The sequence below is a fragment of the Ornithorhynchus anatinus genome, chromosome X5 (assembly GCF_004115215.2).
Source record: "Ornithorhynchus anatinus isolate Pmale09 chromosome X5, mOrnAna1.pri.v4, whole genome shotgun sequence".
NCBI lineage: Eukaryota > Metazoa > Chordata > Mammalia > Monotremata > Ornithorhynchidae > Ornithorhynchus > Ornithorhynchus anatinus.
In genome coordinates this window covers 19683950-19704811 of record NC_041753.1, presented here as the reverse complement: position 1 = coordinate 19704811, position 20862 = coordinate 19683950, and the positions used below count along the sequence as shown (strand labels likewise).

At 42.7% G+C, this 20862-nt stretch overlaps 1 long non-coding RNA gene across 1 annotated transcript; it reads right to left on the bottom strand.

The window, feature by feature from the left end:
* Positions 1 to 8566: 8566 nt before the first annotated feature.
* Positions 8567 to 20292, bottom strand: LOC114807864. Its single transcript, XR_003755901.1, has 3 exons — positions 20050 to 20292; positions 19267 to 19324; positions 8567 to 8662 (listed from the first exon to the last, which is right to left on the bottom strand). It is a non-coding gene; the product is annotated as an uncharacterized LOC114807864 (long non-coding RNA).
* Positions 20293 to 20862: the final 570 nt, after the last annotated feature.

The window sequence follows — 20862 nt, the reverse complement described above, 5'->3', positions numbered from 1 at the left end:
GAAAGAGCCCGGGCTTGGGAGCCAGAGGTTGTGGATTCTAATCCTGGCTCTGCCACTTGTCAGCTGCGTGACTTTACCTTGTATCTTCCCTAGCGCTTAATAATAATAATAATGTTGGTATTTGTTAAGCGCTTACTATGTGCAGAGCACTGTTCTAAGCACTGGGGTAGACATAGGGGAATCAGGTTGTCCCACGTGGGGCTCACAGTCTTAATCCCCATTTTACAGATGAGGGAACTGAGGCACAGAGAAGTTAAGTGACTTGCCCACAGTCACACAGCCAACAAGTGGCAGAGCTGGGATTCGAACTCATGAGCCCTGACTCCAAAGCCCGTGCTCTTTCCACTGAGCCACGCTGCTTCTCCAAGCTTAGAACAATGCTTGGCACACAGTGTTTAAATACCATCATCATCATTTTTTCCACAGATACATTAATAATAATTTTTTAAAAAAGACATTTGAGCTCTCCTAATGGCACACTGTATTTAAGGAGGACACAGGAGCTAGAAGGTGACCAAATCTGGATAGTCATTCCTTATACATTGTCCCAGCTTTATTTTCATGTTGCACTTCCCTGCGTTCCCTGGTTCCACGCTTCTGTTGTAGAGTACTCCCTACAAGCGTTTAGTAGAGCGTTCTGCACACGGTAAGCACCTAATAAATACAATTGACTGACTGACCAACGATTTGTGGGGAGATGAGCATTTTTACTCTGCCACTGCTACGATATACCTGCTCTTTGCACACATGGGGGACTTCACCCTCTGAGACAGTTTGGCTGGTAATGTCACATATGTCCTCATTTCACTGTTGGCTGTGAGAACTTGGAATGATTCCAGCTAATTCTACAGGCTTTGAGCATCCCCCGCCACTCCCCCCACCAGCATGTTTAACTCCAACTTTGACAGAAACTCAAATATTCTATTATTAGATCATCCCCTCAAACTTAAAATTAAAGCCAGAGTGTGAACGAATATATAGCTATAAATTTAGAAGCTTCTGCACATGGAAAGACAAAGTAAGAGAATCCATTCAACTTCCAACAGACATGCAAATATTTCCTGAACACAAATCAATTAATTGCCAGTAAAACTATTGAAAAAGAAACAAAGTGAAACAACTCGAGTGAGAAATGACAAAATAAGTCCTTGCAGCTGGAATGCTTCAAATAATGGTGAAGGAAGAAAGAATAAAATGCAACTAAACACACTCTCAAATACACGCAAATTGGGATGGGGTGGGTGTGTGGGAAGGGAAAGAGAGTTAAAAGGAAAACAGAAGAGCAGTGGTGAGGATAAGTGTGAGGAGGGTGGGAAGTCGTTTGGCTTTTAATATAGAAAACATTCTGCTGAAGTACTGCAGGATGCCATTGTGGTAGAAACCCCCCAATGTGTTTTATGGGAAAATGACTATAAAAGGCTATTTGATTTTTTTCTTCTTCTAAAAATGAATATAGTATCTTTTTTCCACACAGACGGGAGTCCTTTTCTCTGTTTTTCCTGTTGATTTAATCTATTTCAGATGGTCAACTTCACTGCCTCCTTCCATTATTTTACCTTGTTTTTATTTTCGTTCATTTAACCGTATTTATTGAGGACTTACTGTATGCAGAGCAGCATACCAAGCACTTGGGAGATTGCAATATAACAATGAATGGGCACATTTCCTGCCTACAGCAAGCTTGAAGATATTACAGTAATAATAATAGTGGAACTTGTTAAGCACCTACTATGGTCAAGAACTCTACTAAGCACTGGGGTAGATACAAGATAATCAGGTCAGACAGTCCCTGCCCCATATAGATTCACAGTTAATGGGAGAAGGGGTTTTCGGTTCCCATTTTACAGACATGGAAACTGAGGCACAAAGAAGTGAAATACCATAAAGAAGTGGAATAACATAGCAGGTGAGTGACTGAGCCGGGATTGGAACCCATCTCCTCTGACTCCCAAGGCCCATGCTCTTTCCATTAGGCAACACTACTTCCCACCATATGTGAGCTACTAGAGTACTCTCTGGGATGGCATGGAGACATCAGGTTTAGGGAAACCCAAAGATCAGAGGTGACACTCTTGTGAGCAATTAGGCATGCTTAAGTGGGTGGGGATCCTGGAAATCAACACTTTGGGAAGGGCATTCTGGTGGAATGAGGCAGAGGAAAGGGGTTGGTAACATCTTTCATTGGTTTGATGAAACATTTTATATCAGACTGCCAAGCGACCAAAGACTTTGGAGAAGGTGGGACAAGGAGGTGGGTGGATTTACGGTGGGGTTTTGAAACATCTTAAGGAGCACAGTGTAATGCTTTTAAAGTCAAGCATTATGATTGGCAGTTAAAATTTAATAATTATGGCACTGGTTAAGCACTTATTTTGTGCCACACACTGTTCTAAGCACTGGGGCAGACACAAGTTAATCGGGTTGGACACAGTCCCTCTCCCACATGGGGCTCACAGTCTAAGTAGGAGGGAGTAGGATTTAATCCCCATTTTATAGATGAGCTACCTAAGCAGCATGGCTCAGTGGAAAGAGCCTGGGCTTGGGAGTCAGAGGTCATGGGTTCTAATCCCCACTCCGCCACTTGTCAACTGTGTGACTTTGGGCAAGTCACTTAACTTCTCTGGGCCTCAGTTACCTCATCTGTAAAATGGGGATTGAGACTGTGAGCCCCACGTGGGACAGGGACTGTGTCCAACCCGACCTGCTTGTATCCGCCCCAGCGCTTAGTACAGTGCCTGGCACATAGTTAAGCGCTTAACAAATGCCATAAATAATAATAATAAGGCCCAGAGAAGTTAAGTGACTTACCCAAGGTCACACAGCAGATACATGGCAGAGCTGGGACTAGAACCCAGATCCTCTCACTCCCAGACCCGTGCTCATTCAACTAGGCCACACTGCTTCTCTAACATGATCTGGGTATTCATTGTTTAGGTAAAGTAGGAAAGCAGAATGATTAAGGGGAGGCTCCCATGACAGTGTGGTGTCTTTCTCTATGGCATGTTATTCAGGTGACATCCTTCAAGATGATACGAGGTCACACTTTCACATGTCTCTGGGGTGATCTCTCTGGTTGAATTACTACGTCGACCCATCTGGCAAGCAGGAGGAGGATCTGGAGAAGAGGGAGGAAGGAACCCAGGATGATCACGTGGCTTCCTCCGAAACCAAAGTATGTTGGGGTGAACCTAGAGCTGATGCCCCATGGCAGGGGGTGTTCCAAACTGGGCCACCAGGGTCAGTCAATTAGTTGCATTTATTGAGCGCTTACTAGGTGGACAGCACTGTTCTAAGTGCTTGGGAGAGTACAATGTAACAATATAACAGACTCATTCCAGAGCCTGCCGACGGACTGTAGAGAGCTGCTTCTCCTGCCCCCACTCCTGTTCTTCTGGCTGTGGGAGGGGAGAAGCAACATGGCATAGTGGGTAAGCCTGGGAGTCAGAAGGTCTTGGGTTCTAATCCCAGCTCTGCCACCAGTCTACTGACCGTGACCTTGGACAAATCACTTCACTTCTCTGTGCCTCAGTTCCCTCATCTGCAAAAGGGGGATTGAGACTGTGAGCCCCACTTGGGTCAGGGACTGTCTCACCTGATTTGCTTGTATCCACCCCAGCGCTTAGTACAGTGCCTGGCACATAGTAAGCACTTAAATAACACAATTATTAATATGGTGGGGGAGCCAGAGAGCTGCCCCGCACCTGCTCCATTAGTGGGGCCATGGCAGACTGCATCATATGACTGGAGTTGGGGGAGGAGAGAGGCAGCGCCATGTTGGATGGGCATTCAACCCCTTCGGCCTCGAGATCTGTAGAATTGATAAGATGCCCAGACAACTTTGTAAGGCAACCACAAGTCTCATGCAAAATCCCACTGATGTCGCCACCCTTAGGGGAGATCAGGAGATTCGTGTGTAGTCCTGAGCAGAACGAAGGGCAGAGAAATCATCAGGAAAAAAAAGGTAAAACAGAAGGCTTGCATTTTAAAATAGTTCAGTTGTTTCCATGACCTTTGTACAAGATGATTTTCATGAAAAGAAAAAGGCACTGGTCCAGTGAAACTACTGAATAATAAATCTCATTCATTATTTGACAAAAACTTGGCTGAAAAACCTCATATAGGATGAAGCTGACAACTGGGAAAAGTCCAAAGCCTTGACCAGCCAACCGAATTATTTGAATTGTTATACTTATTGCAGCACTTGGCCTTACACCACCCAGGTGCATGTCTCAGACATTTTCCCCAACTGCATTGTCTCTCTGACTCTGTGTTCCCTGATAGCAACCCACTGAAGGTCAAACATTTTTAGCACATGAGTGACTAATATGACCACAGTTTTATTAGGCACATTTATATTTATAGTTCTTCCACTCAAATGGGTGGAAAAAACACAATTTCTCTTTGTGGTTGTGGCAAGGTTGGCAGACGACTGTCCCACCACAAAGGCACATCCAGTCTCAAGTTGCAATGTGGCACTTGGCGAGTGTGTGATCGTGGCAAAATGGCAAATAGGAAGGCTACTCTGTAACCAGAGGAGATTTAAATAAACTCATTTTAGGCTCTTTGGATCTCAGGAAATAACAGTTCATGCCACTTCTGGCAACAGATGCTGGCTGAAACCATTTGGAAGATGCAAAACAACAACACGTCCATCTGAAAAAGGGTTTTGCTTTGAACTGTGTAGTAATTTTCCACCAGTTTTGATGCTCTGTTTTTCTGCTTCGCTCTAATTCTTAGCTATCTATGTTTTCTTGGATGTTACTAATATAAGCTTGAAAATATAATCTCTTTCCCTCTTTAAATTTCTTTCCTCTGACTTCATTTCTTCCTTCAAAGATGCTAAATTTCCTGTGTTATGGCTACTGAGACCCTTGACTTGAAAGCAAATTTAAGTTCCCCTTCAGTCAATAGGCTAGATTTTCATAACATACTTTTAATAATTTATTCCTTAATTGCATTACAAACTGTTCTTTCTTTAATATGCATGTGGGAGCATAGAGACCAAAAGTTCAAAAAGGCCTAGTGGTCTAGAGCACTGGTTTTTCAGACCGCCTTTTGAAAAAAATAGGCTGCAGGAGTTAAGGAAAATAGTCTGGCAATGATGGACATTTCATTTGCCTGCCTTGCCATTGCACCAGCACAAAAACAATTCAGAGAGATTCTACCGCCTCAGAGTTATTGTTGGTGTAGAAGAAATCTAGTTGAGAGAAAGAGCCCCTGCTGTACTTGAGAGTGGCTGTTCCAGATTCCTTAGTTTTGGAGGGTCCTAAAAAACTCTTGTAGTAATTTCCATGATACTGGGGTCATCTTTTGTCTGAATGATCAGCATGGCAGACTGATTTTTATTTGTTAACTCCCAGTTGACCTTCAAAAGTGATTATCCATTTAACAAGCGCTTTTTCCCCCCTCATCAGTGTTTACTAGTTTACTTTTCTAGAGAACAGGGAGTGGGGCTGGAAGAAGCCAAAGGAGGGAGAGAGAAAAAAAAGGTCATTTAGTCATAAGAGCCTGAATGATTCAAAGGCGCAAGACAGGGAGGGAGAGTCCTTAGTGGGGGAAATTCCCAGAGAGTGTTGATGCTCCCTTGTTTTCCACTGGGTTGCATTAGCTGAAGCCTGGGCCCAAGGATGGATGGTCCAGTGGGCCCCTTCCCTGACATGCCACACAGATGACATGATGTGTAGCCTTGCCTGATGACTTTATTACCGCATCACCAGCAGGAGTGACAGCAGAGATGGAGGGAGCTGGGAGCAGCCTCAGTCTGCCACATATGCCCCCTCAGGCAGCCGGGGACAGGTGGCTTTTGGAAAATGACGGGGGCAGATCATCTGGGGGAGCAGTAGTCAGGAGGGCCCACAGCATGACCAAGAGGTGAATCCTACTGTACATCCTCCTCCCTCTCATTGCGGCTTGCTCTCCCAAAAGTGAAGTCAACCAGAGGGCGGGGGTCTGGGGAAGAAGAAGGGTGGCAAGAGAGTCCTTCCATTCCTCCCAATCAGTGACATCCCACAGCTCAGTTGGAGCAGCAGTAGTTTGGCTTATTCCTTGACTTACAACTCCAGCTCAGAATTGCCTAAATTTCTCTAGATCAATAGTCAATGCTGATTTTGGATTTGTCAGCAGACAGAGAATGAAATGAATATGCAAGTTTATGGAATAGAAAAAAAAGTTAGAGAAATAAATGGGACAAACATTTTTGATTCATTAAATTGAAATCAATTCCTCTTCATGCCTGCTTAGGAAAATTTTCAGTCACCAGTGCCAGAGAGGGCAGAACAGGAAGAGAGGCCCAGAAGGTAAAAGCTGCTGAAACTAGCTGAAATGGAAGAAAAATAAATATTTGGGTAAATTCTCAGGGTTGAACGTATACCATATATTGCAATGCATTTAACTTCTATGTGTCTCAGTTTCCTCATCCATGAAATGGGGATCAAATGCCTGTTCTCTCTCTTTTAGATGGTGAGCACAACTTAGGATAGGGACTGTGTCTGATCTGATTGTATCTTCCCCACCACTTAGCACAGTGCTTGGCATAGAGTGAATGCTTAACAAATACCACACATTGTTCACAGGGAATTTAAGCGTAAAGATTGAGGTCAAAAGGTGAATCTTGGGTATTGGTACTATATCTGAGTTATTTATATTAAAATCTGTCTCCTCCTCCAGGCTGTATGTTCCTTGTGGGCTGGTAGCATGTCTACCGACTCTTCTATTCTACTCTCCCAAGCACTTAGTACAATGTGCTTGGACAAAGTGCTCAATAAATACCACTCATTGAATGATAAGGGTAGAAATGGCAGCATTTAACATTGATGAAGGCCTTTTACCCTGTGTTTCACAAGCAATAGACAGCCACCTCTGTGGTAGAGCAGATGCCAATTCTTAGCAAGACTGGGAAGAGAGGGAATTCCTTCCGAAAACATAAAGGGAAATGAGACATTCCTCCAAGCCTTGACTGAGTCTGGAAATGAACATAAGGAAAGGGGTCTGAGCAGAAAATTGTATTTTAGATTCAGGTTGGGTAACTTGGAGCTATTATGACCTGAGCCTATGTGGGCCAATATGTACAACCTACACAGATGTGCACACACTTATCACAGGAATCTGGACAAACCAATACTGGATAACTTTTCACTGACAAGTTCACTGAGTGTAAGAAAAATGTAGGCCTGTTTACCCACATCTTCTCCACATCTCGTTTCTAGGAAACTGGGCAAAGGAGATACTATCAAAATGATTCTTTGAATACATTCAATCCTAAAATTACTATTTTTCCACAGTAAAAATAGTAATCTAAAAAGTATGGCTTATTTTGTCACTACTAAAATGCTGGTTTGCTGTGTTACACTAAGGGGAAGGAACACTTATTGCAGTGTAATATTTTTTATGAAGCAGGATGTTATTACTTTGTGAAGCAATTTAATCACTAAAGTCTAGTGTTGTACGACACGGATAATTGCCCAATGTTCAGTAAATATTTTTTTTCTTCGTCTCTACCATGCATTGAACCAGTTTGCTGTCTTTCTGTCCTTGCCCCATCTGTGTCTAGTTATAAAATAGCTTAGGCAGTAATCATGTCTACCCTCTACTGGACTCTACCAAGCACTTAGTACAGTGTTCTGCCCACAGGAAAGGGGGCAGAAGTATTTGATTACTTCTACTACTCTTAAATTTGATTTTTTAAACTTTCATTTCTTATCTCCTCCCCCCCATTTGTCTTCCTCAGACTCTCTTTGCCTTTCAGTTTGTAGTTTGTTCTGTTTCTTAGGTTCAGTTACAAACTGAAGCAGCATGGTGCAGTGGAAAGAGCATAGGCTTTGGAGTCAGGGCTCATGAGTTTGAATCCCAGCTCTGCCACTTGTCAGCTGTGTGACTGTGGGCAAGTCACTTAACTTCTCTGTGCCTCAGTTCCCTCATCTGTAAAATGGGGATTAAGACTGTGAGCCCCACGTGGGACAACCTGATTCCCCTGTGTCTACCCCAGCGCTTAAACAGTGCTCTGCACATAGTAAGCGCTTAACAAATACCAACATTATTATTAAACTGTTTTAGTCTCTTTGTTTTGGGTTTTTTTGGGGGTCTTCATCAATAATTCTCATGTTTTGGTGCTGTGAATTTTACAGGATAATTCTGTAAGCCTTCCTGTAGTTATACTGTAGACAACTGTATGAAAGAAATGTCTTCAAGTGCTGCTCATTATCCGGGGTCCTAAATTCAGGGGGTGGGGGTGGGAGACAGGACTATTGTTATATTCTCTAGGAAGGAAAGACTCAAGAGTATTAACCCTGTACAATCAGGGTCATTACCTGCATTTGGAAAGATTAAACAGTGTGTGTGTCTCTTGGTACATATGTGTTTTTAGGGCAGGGTGGGTGTGCTTCTTGAGCAGGGTGGGGGAGAGGTTCTGTAGAGGGATATGAGGTAGAGAAGGTGTAGTGCTCTCCCATGGGACCTATTCCATAAAGAATGGCTCTTTTATATCACAAATTTTCAATACATTAGTAATTCTAAAATAGGCCTTTAAAAAAAAAAAAACAACAACAAACCACAAGCTACTCCCTGTAAATCCATTAGAAACTTGGACCAGCTTTTATTCAGCTCTGGTGACTTTTGTCCATGAACCTGGCTTTTCTCTTCAGCATTCTCAGGTGTACAAGAGGTCCTGGGAAGGGAAGAAACTTTTCAAAAGAGACACTTCCACCTCCTAATCCTTATGACTACAAACCAAATATTGATCTATTTAGTAAATCAATCTCTAGTAGTAAACAGCATTTACTCAGCAAGTAGGCCCCCGACATCTGCTCAGTGATGGGATTATGATGTCACAGTAGTAATTACACTATAAACAGGGGACACAGAAAAATAAAACATGAAAGGGAGCTGTGAGGTTGGTTACCAAGCAACAAAAAATATGTAACTTAAAACCCTACAAGCATGTAAATTTCTGTACAAAACTAACAGATGTCCTCACTTTATAGCCAATTCTCAGTTTCAGTTTCAATTTATTTATTTCCCCTCCTTTAGCCATAAAGTGGAGCTGATTAAGGGAAAAAAGGAAGAATCTAAAAATGAACTGTTTGGTATTTGTTTTGTGTGTATTGTTCCAGGGAGAATATGCCATGGACATGGTAGTCATGTTATTCAAATCTAGTGGCTCATTCTCATTTTAGGAATTTATCACCTTTGTGTATTTGAGGTAGCCAGGCTCTCATCTTCTCCAAAAAAAAAAAAAAAAAAAAGAAAGTGAGAGAAAAGGAAAGAAGAAAAGTCTCTGCTACACTACCTTTGAAATCTCTGAGTAGGTGAAGGAGGCCTTCTGAGAAGCTGGAATTCAATTCTCCCTATGGATCAGGAAAAGGCTGGCTTCATGCCCATACAGTTCAAATAGAGTTACTGGCCTGTACTAATGAGTTTGCAGAGGGCGAAGTAGCACCAGTGTTAATCCAGGTGATTTAGAAATAAATTGGAGCTCCCTTTAGTTTAACATGGTCATTGCTATGATTTAAGAGGCTTTCGTCATCGGTAACATTTCCCTTTGAACGGGAAGGCATCAAGACCAAATAAATGGCTCTGGGGACCAAATGGATGCTACTGATTTACCATGACTCTGGCCTGAGAGCAGTACATAAAAAATAATTTAAAAAAAATTAAAAAACTGGGAAGGCATCAAGACCAAATAAATGGCTCTGGGGACCAAATGGATGCTACTGATTTACCATGACTCTGGCCTGAGAGCAGTACATAAAAAATAATTTAAAAAAAAATTAAAAAACCCAAACCTTTATCTTAGAACATGACAAGCCACAATCTATTTAGTTTAAATCAGGTTCCCAGGGGAATTATCTGCAACCCCATGGGTCCTTTCAATTTCTCCCAGCCAGCAAGCATCTACTGCAGGTAGTACTTTGGAATTAGCCTTGGGGGCTCACTCCTGGAACAAAGCACTGGTTTCTTTCTTCTTCTCCCTGGGATGTCAGGTCTCATCAGCTCTGAGTATGTGGGAAATATTCAGCAGCATCAAATGAAACTGGATCTTCCTGCCCAGCAATGGACAGGAAGATTTCTTGCAGATGACTGACTGGGCCAGAGTGTCTATTTTTAATGATTCCACATGTGTAAATAGAAGTTGGCTTGTTGGCAATATTCATATGTTGAGTTTCTCACCTGGGAAAGTCTTCTTATACCCACTTTTCATGTAGTGTTGGGTTAATTTGCTTACCCTTCCCTTTCGATACCAATGAAAGCTGCATAATTGCCAACTTCACTCACATGGGACCCTAAAGAATCACCTTAATGAGTCATCTTAATAAATTCCCACATGCTTAGCTCCTGCAATACCTGAAGATGAGACACTTTTACAAAGCTCTTCGTTTCAATTTAAAGATATAGAGGAAGGATTCAGTGCACTGCCCTACCCCACCTGTCCTCATTTCAAACAGGAGATGACTTGGTGAGGACATCGAGGAGGGGCTCAATTACAGAACTGTGCAAACCAAACATCATCCAAGAAACAATTCCAAATGACAAGCTTCCATCGTCTAACCCAACCCCCCCAAACACAAAGAATTATAATTCTAAGGAATGATGATACTATGAAAATGGAATATTAAAACTCATTTGTTTCATTTTATAAGTCTAAAAAACAAGAATAAGAGTTCATCATATTTTCTTAGATCACCTCTGACTAGTCCCAAGAGCCTTCAACCAATTTGTCAGTCAATAGGCATGGGTGGACTGAGTTCTTCTTGGCAGTGTTCCTCTTCCTTTGTCACTGAACCCCATGCCCACAAACTTGATCAGCTCTTCCAAGTCTGAAACCTCTAGTGCTCTCACTGTTTCCCCCCTTTCTAACCCCTAATGACCTTGCCAACTACATTGTTGGGAAAATTGAAACTACCAGGTGAGAAATTCCCAAAGTTTGGTTACTCACCACTCCATTACCCCCTCCTCAACTTTCATTTGGTTCCTTGCTGTTTCTCCAGAGGTGGTCTCCTGCCTAATCTCTAAATTGTACCCCTCTACCTGCACTCCTGACCCTATCTATCCTCTTACCTCAAAAAAACTTATCCTACACTCCTCCCAATTCTTACTATCTTTAACTTCATAATCTTAATTGGTTCCCTTTTCTTCAGCCTTCAAACATGGCTAAGGCCTCCCCTGCCACCCCACAAACCTGTAAAGCCCTCTCTCCATCCCACATTCCCTGAAAAACTATGCACCCATCTCCCTGTTCCCGGTCCTAACGATACTCATAGAATGGGCATTTCCACTCCCACTACCATCAGCCTTTTGATCTCTTCATTCCACTGAGATGTCACTCTCTAAAATCACCACCAATGACCTCCTTATAGTTGGAGCCAATAGGCTCTACTCTGTCCTGAACATCCTTTGACACTGAGGATCATTTCCTCACCTGCAAAATACTTCCAGGTCTCAGTTTTGCACCATTTCTCACCAGCTCCTCTTCTGCCTCTTAACCCTTAACTATCGGTGTCCTGCCAGGCTCTGTTATATATTCTCTACTCTTCTCCCTCTACTCTCACCCTCTGGGAAGCTCATCTATTCACTTCTATGCAGACAGTGCCAAAAATCTACTTCTCTAGCCCAAATCTCCCATCCCACTTGCAATTTTACATCTCCTCTTGCCTCCAGGACAGCTCCACCCCTTGTTATATAACTGATCTCTTCACCTGTTACTCCCCAGATGGCTATCTTTGTTCTTCCCCAGCTAACCTAGCTGTACCTCATTCTCAACTCTCTCACCTTCATCCCCATATCCAACAGGTCACAGCCCGCCCCATATTCAAAGCCCTCCTGAAAGTCAATCTACTCCTCTATATCTTCCCCAATTATCTCTAAAGATCTCATGTCATAGAAACTCAGCTATCTCTAGCAACTGGCAATTAGTAGCCATCCTCAGCACTTATGAATGTATGCTTATTCAATTGTACTTTTAACTATTATTTGATCACTCTGTCAATGTTTTTTATATCTGCCTCCCCAATTTGCCAAAAGTTGTTTGTGGACAGGCAGCATGTCACTTGTTTGCTTTATAATCAATCATTGGTATTTCTTGAACACTTACTAGACATAGAGCACTATACTGAGCACTTGGGAAAGTATAATACAAGAGAGTTAGTAGCACACAGGAGTTTAGCATGTATAGGGGAAGAGAGACATTACAGTAGATGAGGCATAGGGGACATAGTAGAGTATAAAAATATTTTACATATCGGGGGGCTGCAGTTAGTATAAAAGTGTTTCAGGGATAAACAACCAAATGCAAAAATCGACAGAGGGGAGGGCGGTTGGGGGAAATAAAGGACAGTCTGGGAAGGCTTCTTGGAGGAGATGTTATTTTAGGAGGATTTTGAAGGTGGAAAGAGTGGTGGACTGTTGGTTAAGGAGGGGGAGGGAGTTTCAGACCTGAGGAAGAATGTGGGCAAAGGGTGGGTGGCCTCATTATTGATGATGATGATGGTATGTGTTAAGCGCTTACTATGTGTCAAGCACTGTTCTAAGCCCTGGGGTAGATAGAAGATAATCAGGTTGTCCCATGGGGGGCTCACAGTCTTACTCCCCATTTTACAGATGAGGGAACTGAGGTCCAGAGAAGTTAAGCGACTTGCCCAAAGTCACTCAGCTGACAAGTGGCAGAGCCAGGATCAGAACCCATGACCTCTGACTCCCAAGCCCATGCTCTTTCGATTGAGCCACACTGCTTCTCATCTACCCCAGAGTTTATAAGAGTGCTTGACTCAGATTAAGTGCTTAACAAATACAATAATTTAATGTTGGTATTTGTTAAGCACTTACTATGTGCAGAGCACTGTTCTAAGCGATGGGGTAGACACAGGGTAATCAGGTTGTCCCACATGAGGCTCACAGCCTTAATCCCCATTTTACAGATGAGGTAACTAAGGCACAGAGAAGTTGTGACTTGCACTAAGTCACACAGCTGACAGGTGGCAGAGCTGGGATTAGAACCCATGACCTCTAACTCCTAAGCTCGTGCTCTTTCCCCTGAGCCACATTGCTTCTCTAAGCAGCATGGCCTAGTGGAGAGAACACCAGCCTGGGAGAAGGTCAGGCATTAGTCTAGGCTCTTCCACTTGTCTTCTGAGTGACCTTGGGTAAGTCTTCACTGGGCCTCAATTACCTCATCTGTAAAATAGCGATTGAGACTGTGAGCCCCATGTGGGACAGGGACTGTGTCCAACCCGATTTCATTTGTATCCACCCCAGCACTTATTATAGTGCCAGACACCTAGTAAGTGCTTAAATACCATTATTTTTATATATATGTATATATATATGTACACACACATATATATATAATGAGTGGTCAAATGCAGAATTAAGTCAGATGTAACACAACACTCCCCCACAATAACAAAGACTTTGGGGGACCAAGCCAGTTCTAAATTTGTTACGGAGGCTTCAGAATTTGGCACTAAGAAGCCAATGTTCATGATCATCTATCATAATAAATAATGCCAAAGGAATACAGAAGGCATGGTTTTTTGTTTTTTTTCAAATGGCACTCTGTCTTGCGAGAGCCTTCCTAGGTATGTTAATTCCAAAAATTCCATGTCATGTTACTGGGATCTTGTTTCACCAGTCCTACCACTCGGCAGCTTTCAAGATCATCAGCAATTCTTAAACATGATGGATTTCAAATTGTACTCAAATATTGATTGTTTCCCCATCCCTTTATTTTGAACAAGACACAAATGAAGATTAACATGGAAGTGGAAAGGCTTATGAACCTCCCAATTTCCATCTAAAATACAGATTCATCACCACATGAAAGCCTTGTGGGTAATTACCAGGTAGTTGAGATGACAATTAAACCTGTCACTAATAATTATAATTTGACAGACAATAAATCATAATAGCAGCTATCTATAAATAAACACCCACCTAGCCAGCTGAATAACATTTCACAATATTTTAACCTCATAAAGCCAGTGAACTAGTGGTGACTGGTGAATGGCTAAATCTTCCAAAGACCAAAAGTAAAGCAAAATTTGTCCCTGCCCCATCTTCCAACATTTGATCAGAAAAATGCCTGCATCATTTAAACAGAGTGAATTTGCCTGGGTTTCATATCCATAAAAGGTCAGTGTGCTTTAAGTCATAATGGCTGCAAGTTTCCTTTTAAAAGCCCAAACCATTTACAGCTGGGCCATATTAGCACCTGAGTTTGAACCCAGTCAACCAGTGGTATATATTTCGCATTTTAATACTGTCTGCAGAGCAGTCTATTAAGTTCTTGAAAGGAGCATAATACCAAAGACTAAGTATAGATGATCCCTGCCCACTAGCAGCTTACAGACTACAGAGGGAGACTGATGTCTAAATTCATTATAAACTCATATGTATGTAAGGCCTGTAGGGCTGGGGGAGGGGTGAATAACGAAGTGCTTAAGGAGAACAGACCCACATGCACAGATGATGCAGAAGGGAAGGCTAAACAGCCAAGTAAGGGCTTAGTTGGGGAAGGCCTCGGAGAAGATATGATAGTAGTCTTAGTAGGTCTTTGAAGAGAAGCAGTGTCGCCTAGTGGACAGAGCATGGGCCTGGGAGTCAGAAGGACCTGGGTTCTAATCCTGGCTTCACCACTTGACTGTGACCTTGGGCAAATCACTTCACTTTTCTGTGCCTCAGTTACTTCATCTGTAAAATGGGGATTAAGACCATTAGCCTCATGTGGGAGAAGGAATCTGTTCAATCTGATTAGCTTGTATTTACACCAGGGCTTAGTACAGTGCCTGGCACATACTTAGCACTTAAGTACTGTTCAAAAAAAAGGATTGACAGGTAAGTGGTCAGACTTCCAAGCCACTAAGTGAACTTGAGCAAGGGTTTAGTGGTGAGAAGTACAAGATAGGGTACAGTGAGAAGGTTGGTGTGAGGAGGGTAGTGTGCAGGTTGGTAAATGATCAGTGAGGTAAGGTGAGTGGGAGGGAACTGATTGAAAGTCTTAAGTCAATGATAAGGAGTTTGATGTAGAGATGGATGTGTGCCATTTATCTGAAAATAAATGGGTCTTTACTGAGATAACCCTCAAGACACATCCAGTGACTACCTCTGACCGCATGGAGATGCAAGAAAATATTGTGCTTAGAATTTTAGGAAAATATGAGAGATAAGATCCACACAGGTTTTGGTCTCACTGGTAATATCTACAAATGAATGGAGTCTCAGAACTGTCTTCAATTTCTCTTCCCGAGCCCTAATTGCCTTCTCAGTACTTCTGTGCTACTTGAACATTTGTGAAGTCACAATTTCCTGCAGCATTTTACATACCCTTTTATTCAACCACTAACTCACATATGCATCACTCATTTCTCTATTATATCTGGTGATGAAGCTAATAATGAAGATGATGATGATGATAACTGTAATATTGTTTAAAATCTTATAGGCTCAGCACTGAACTAAACCCTCGGGTAGATACATTAAGATCAGATCCCTTCCTGTTGCACATGAGACACACACTAAATGGGAGGGAGGACACGTATTGAGTTCCCATTTTGCAGATGAGGAAACTGAGGCACAGAGAAGTCAGGTGATTTGTCTTAAGTCACTCGGCAAGCAAGTGGCAGAACCAGGATTAGAACATGGGTCTCATCAATCAGTGATATATATTGAGGACTTTCTGTGTACCAACACTATATTAAGTGCCTGGGAGTGTACAATACTATAAAGTTGGTAGTCAATCCCCTTGACCACAAGAAGCTTACAGTCTAGACATTAAAATGAATTACAGATAGAGGACATGACAGGATATAAGGATATGTACATAAGTGCTTTGGAGCTAAAGTTGGGGGTGAATATCAAGTGCATCTTAAGGGTTAAAGATACAATTGCAATTGTTACATAGAAAGGAAGGGCAAACAGGGGAAATGAGGGTTTACTCAGGGAAGACCTCTGGGAGGAGATTTGATTTTAGGAGCATTTTGAAAGTGGGGAGAATATTGGTCTGTCGGGTATGAAAGAGGAAGGAGTTCCAAGACAGGGGGAGAAGTTGAGCAAAGGGCTGATAACAAGATAGATGAGACTGAGGTACAGTGAAGTAACGTGTCATTAGAATGAAGTGTGTGGGTTGGGTTGTAGTAGGAATTTAGTGAAATAGGTAGGATAGGGAGAACTGATTAAGAGCTTTTTCCCCACAGTGCTTTCAAACATGCTCATGTCTCCCCTATCGTAAAAAACCCTCCTTTGACCCCAAGGCTCCCTACTTGATTACCAGCATCCTTGCTGACCTCTCTGCCTTCTGACTCCCCCCACTCCAGTCCATTCTTCCCTCTGCTGCCCAGATCATTTCTCTACAAAACCATTCCAACCATGTTTCCCCACTCCTGAAGAACCTCCAGTGGTTGCCCATCCACCTCCACAAACAGAAACACCTTACCAGAGGCTTTAAAGAACTCAATCACCCTCCTACCTTACCTCCCTGCTTTCCTACTATAACCCAGCCCTCACATTACATTCCAACACCACCCTACTCACTGTACCTCCACCTTTTCTATCTCACCACTGACCTCCAGCCCATGTCCTGCCTCTGGCCTGGAGTGCCCTCCCTCTTCATTTTAGACAGGTGACTCTCCCTACCTTCCAAACCTTATTGAAAGCACATCTCCAAGAGGCTTTCCCTTACTAATCCTTTATTTCCTCTTCTCCCTCCTGCATCCCCCTTGCACTTGGATTTGCACCCTTTATCCACCTCTCCCCCAGATCCACAGCATGGCTTAGTGGAAAGAGCATGGGCTTGGGAGTCAGAGGTCATGGGTTCGAATCCCCACTCTGCCACTTGTCAGCTGTGTGACTGTGGGCAAGTCACTTAACTTCTCTGTGCCTCAGTTACCTCATCTGTAAAATGGGGATTAAGACTGTGAGCCTCATGTGGGACAATCTGATTACCCTGTAGCTACCCCAGTGCTTAGAACAGTGCTCTGCACATAGTAAGCGCTTACATACCAATATCATTATTATTACATGCATACCCCCAATTTGTTTATTGATATTAATGTCTGCATCCTCCTCTAGACTGAAAGCTTGTTGTAGACAGGGAACATGTCTACCATCTCTATTATATTCTCACAAGCGCTTAGTACAGTGGTCTGCACAAAGAAATCACCCAATACATACAGTAGATTGCTTTAAAATTGATGGAAAGGAGTTTCTGTTTGATGTGGAAATGGATGGGCAAACACTGGAAGTTTTTGAGGATTGAGATGTGGAGTGAGGTTTATTTATTTTTTTTTAGAAAAAGGATCAGGGCAAGAGAATGGAATATGGACTAAAGAGGGGTGAGGTAGGAGGCTGGTACAGATGTCAATGCAGGATATAAGTGATTGAATCAGTGTGGTTATAGTTTGGATGGGGAGGAAAAGGCAGACTGAATAAGGGGATTGAGAGAGATGATTAGAGGATAACACTGATGTGACAATCTTATAAGACAAGGAAGTTGGTAGTGTTCTGTATTGTGATGGGAAAGAGCGAGAACAGGGATTGGGTGGGAAGATGGGAAGTTCTGTTATGGACATGTTAAGATCAAGTAGAGATGCCCTGAAGGCAGAGGAAATATGAGATTGCAGAGGAGAGTGGCCCAGGATAGAGAAGTAGATTTGGGAACCACCAATGTAGTTGAAGCCGAGGAAGTGAATAAAGTTCTCAAAAGGGAGAGGGTGTAGATGGAGAGTAGATGGGGACCCAGAACTGAGTCTTTAGGGATTCCCCTAATTAGGGGGTGAGAGGAAGAGGAGGAGCTGGTGAAAGATACTGAACAGGAGCAGCCAGAGAGATAAGAGATCCAGAAGATGATGGTAAAGTGAAACCAACATCATATTGGGCTTCCTGAGGAAGAGAGAGTGGTTCACAGTGACAAGGGAAGCAGGGAGGTCTAAAAGGATTAGGATGGAGTAGAGGCAAGGAGTCATGTACTCTCCTAAATGCTTAGTACAGTGTTCTGCACACAGAAAGCGCTCAATAAAATGATTGACTTATGGGTGACCTTAGAGAGTACAATTTCCATGGAGTGAAGGGGGGTGGAAGCAAGATTTGGTCGGGGAGATCAAGGAGAGAATTGGAGGTGAGAAAGTGTGGGCAGCAGGTGTAAACAACTAGTTCAAGGAGCTTGGAAAGGAATGGTAGGGTGGAGATGGGGTCAAGGGAGATTTTTTTTTTCCCCAAAATAAACACCAGCAACTCATGAGGAGGTTAGAAAGCAGTAGGGAATGAGCCATTGGAAAGGGATGTAGGGAGGGGTCTAATGTTATCATAAGGTGCAAAGAGATGGGGTCAGAGACACAGGTGAAAGGGGTTGATTTTAAGAGGAAGTGGGTGATCCTCTTGAGAAACTGCTGGGAAGAATGAGAGAGTTGAAGAGGGGGTAGAAGGGAGGGAGGGACTGGAGAGATTTTAGGGAGATCATACCTGATAGTTTCAACTGATTGATTTCTTTGAGGGCAAGACCATGTCCACTAGCTCCCAAGATCCAGTGTTCTGCCCACCACAGGCACGCAACAAATACTATTAAATCTTTCTTCACCACACAGAACTTTACAAAGTCAAGATTCAAAAGGCATAGTGACTCAGTGGAAAGAACCCGGACTTGGGAGTCAGAGGTCATGGGTTCGAATCCCGGCTCTGCCACTTGTCAGCTGTGTGACTGTGGGCAAGTCACAACTTTTCTGGGCCTCAGTTCCCTCATCTGTAAAATGGGGATTAAGACTGTGAGCCTCACGTGGGACAACCAGATGACCCTCTATCTTCCCCAGCGCTTAGAACAGTGCTCTGCACATAGTAAGCGCTTAAATGCCAACAAATGCCAACATTATTATAAAGATCCATATAATGGAATGAGTCCATTGGTTTTGTATAAAGTATGCAGAATGTATCTAGGAATATTCATAAGCCGGATATGAGCCAAGATCATGCTGAAATCCCAAGCACTTTAAAGGGCAGCTTGAAAATTAGTTCCAAATGGTTATTTGCTCATCTCCTTTCCCAGACAGTGTGCAGAAGTGAGTTTGGCCATGAGGACCATGCAACAAGATTGCAGACAGGAGGCTGACAGTGTACCTCTGAATGTTTCCTTGTTTGACGCTGAGAGGACACTCAGGGTCTACTTGGTAGCACAACATGAACAAGGAATAACATCAACATTCCCTTTAGGAAATAGTTCAATCTGATCCTGAGTTACTAGGCATCTAATAGAATTCATGTGAAATTAACATTGGTCAAACTTCAGTTTACCTTCAGCTTTCACGCAGACACCATTTTCCAGAGGTCTCATTTATATATACCTGTTGTTCTGGAGACAAGCACAGCATGAATGAAGTAGAGCTTAGACATAAGCAGCTGTCTATGGAATCCAAGAGGCTGAAACATTTGTTTGAGTTGGTATTCAGTGGGTAAACAAGGAAAATAAACAGAGGAAATAGCCTTTTATCCAAATAAAACATTTTGATCTTTAAACAAAAGGAAATATTCAAGGGTTTGTAAGTGAGTTCTACTTTAACAATGTCACCTATACGCCATATCACACAATTTTTGATGTTTGATGCTGGTGTATCACAATTCATTCAATCATATTTGAGTGCTGACTGTGTGCAGAGCACTGTACTAAGCGATTGAGAGGGTACACTATAGCAATAAACAGACATTGCCTGACCATAACAGAGTCTGGTGAGACGCTGAGTAATCAAGTGTATGAGAACTGAAGCAATGCTCACCACAACACAATTCTGCTGGACATGACACGTGTGGAGCATTAGAGATACATCTCCTGTCAATAACTGAAGTGGGGCAACTACTAGCAAGGTGGAGAGAAGGAACCATAATATATCAACTTTTCAAAATTCAACATCGAAAAGGTTACCCGTTGACAAATCATTCGATCGTATTTATTGAGTGCAGAGCACTGTACTAAGTGCTTGGGAGAGTCCAGTACAAGAGAATTTAGCAGACATGTTCCCTGCCCATAATGAGTTTACAGTCTAGATCAATGTCCCCCCGTTTTTCCCCAAAACACCTTACCCTCCAGGAGTTGTTTTTCAGCAGCTTTTCTGGCTTTTTCACACTTGCTTGAAAAAATTCATCTCCTTTTTTCACCTTAAGGTGTAACTACAGAGCACATTTTCTACCTGGGCTTTGAAAGCTTGTTGTGTATGAGTGCTGTGTACACTCCAAGTATTGCATTAAGGCACTTCTTCACCCTCAGTAGAGCAGAAAACACGGCCCCTCACCTCAAGGAGCTTAGAACATAAACACACGGAGACAGGCCTAGGCAGATTGAGTGCAGATATCTTATCTGAGTACTTACTGTCTACAGAGCACTGTACTGAGCACTTGGGAGAATACAACACTAAAACAGACATTCCCTGCCCACAGTGAGCTTACAGTTTAGAGGAGGAGACAGACATTAATATGTACTAATTAATAATTAACTAATTAATATTCATTAATAAAATACATACAAATACAACTTTGTTTTGTTGTCTCTCTCCACCTTTTAGACTGTGAGCCCATTGTTGGGTAGGGATTGTCTCTGTTACCGAATTGTACTGTCCCAGTGCTTAGTACAGTGCTCTGCACACAGTAAGCGCTCAGGAAATACGATAGAATGGATGAATGAATGAAGTGGTCACTGTGAGCAATCAGTGTGATAACACCAGCCAACAGCAGAGCGAGGGTGTGACTATACGATCTTGAATGTTCATGGCACCAAGGGATATGGAGACAAGTAGGAGATATAATCCTTTCCCTCAAGAGGTTTCCAGCCTCACGGTCCCTGGAGGGTAGACTCTGATGCTGACATCCCATTCCACTCATCCACTAGTGCTGCACTTC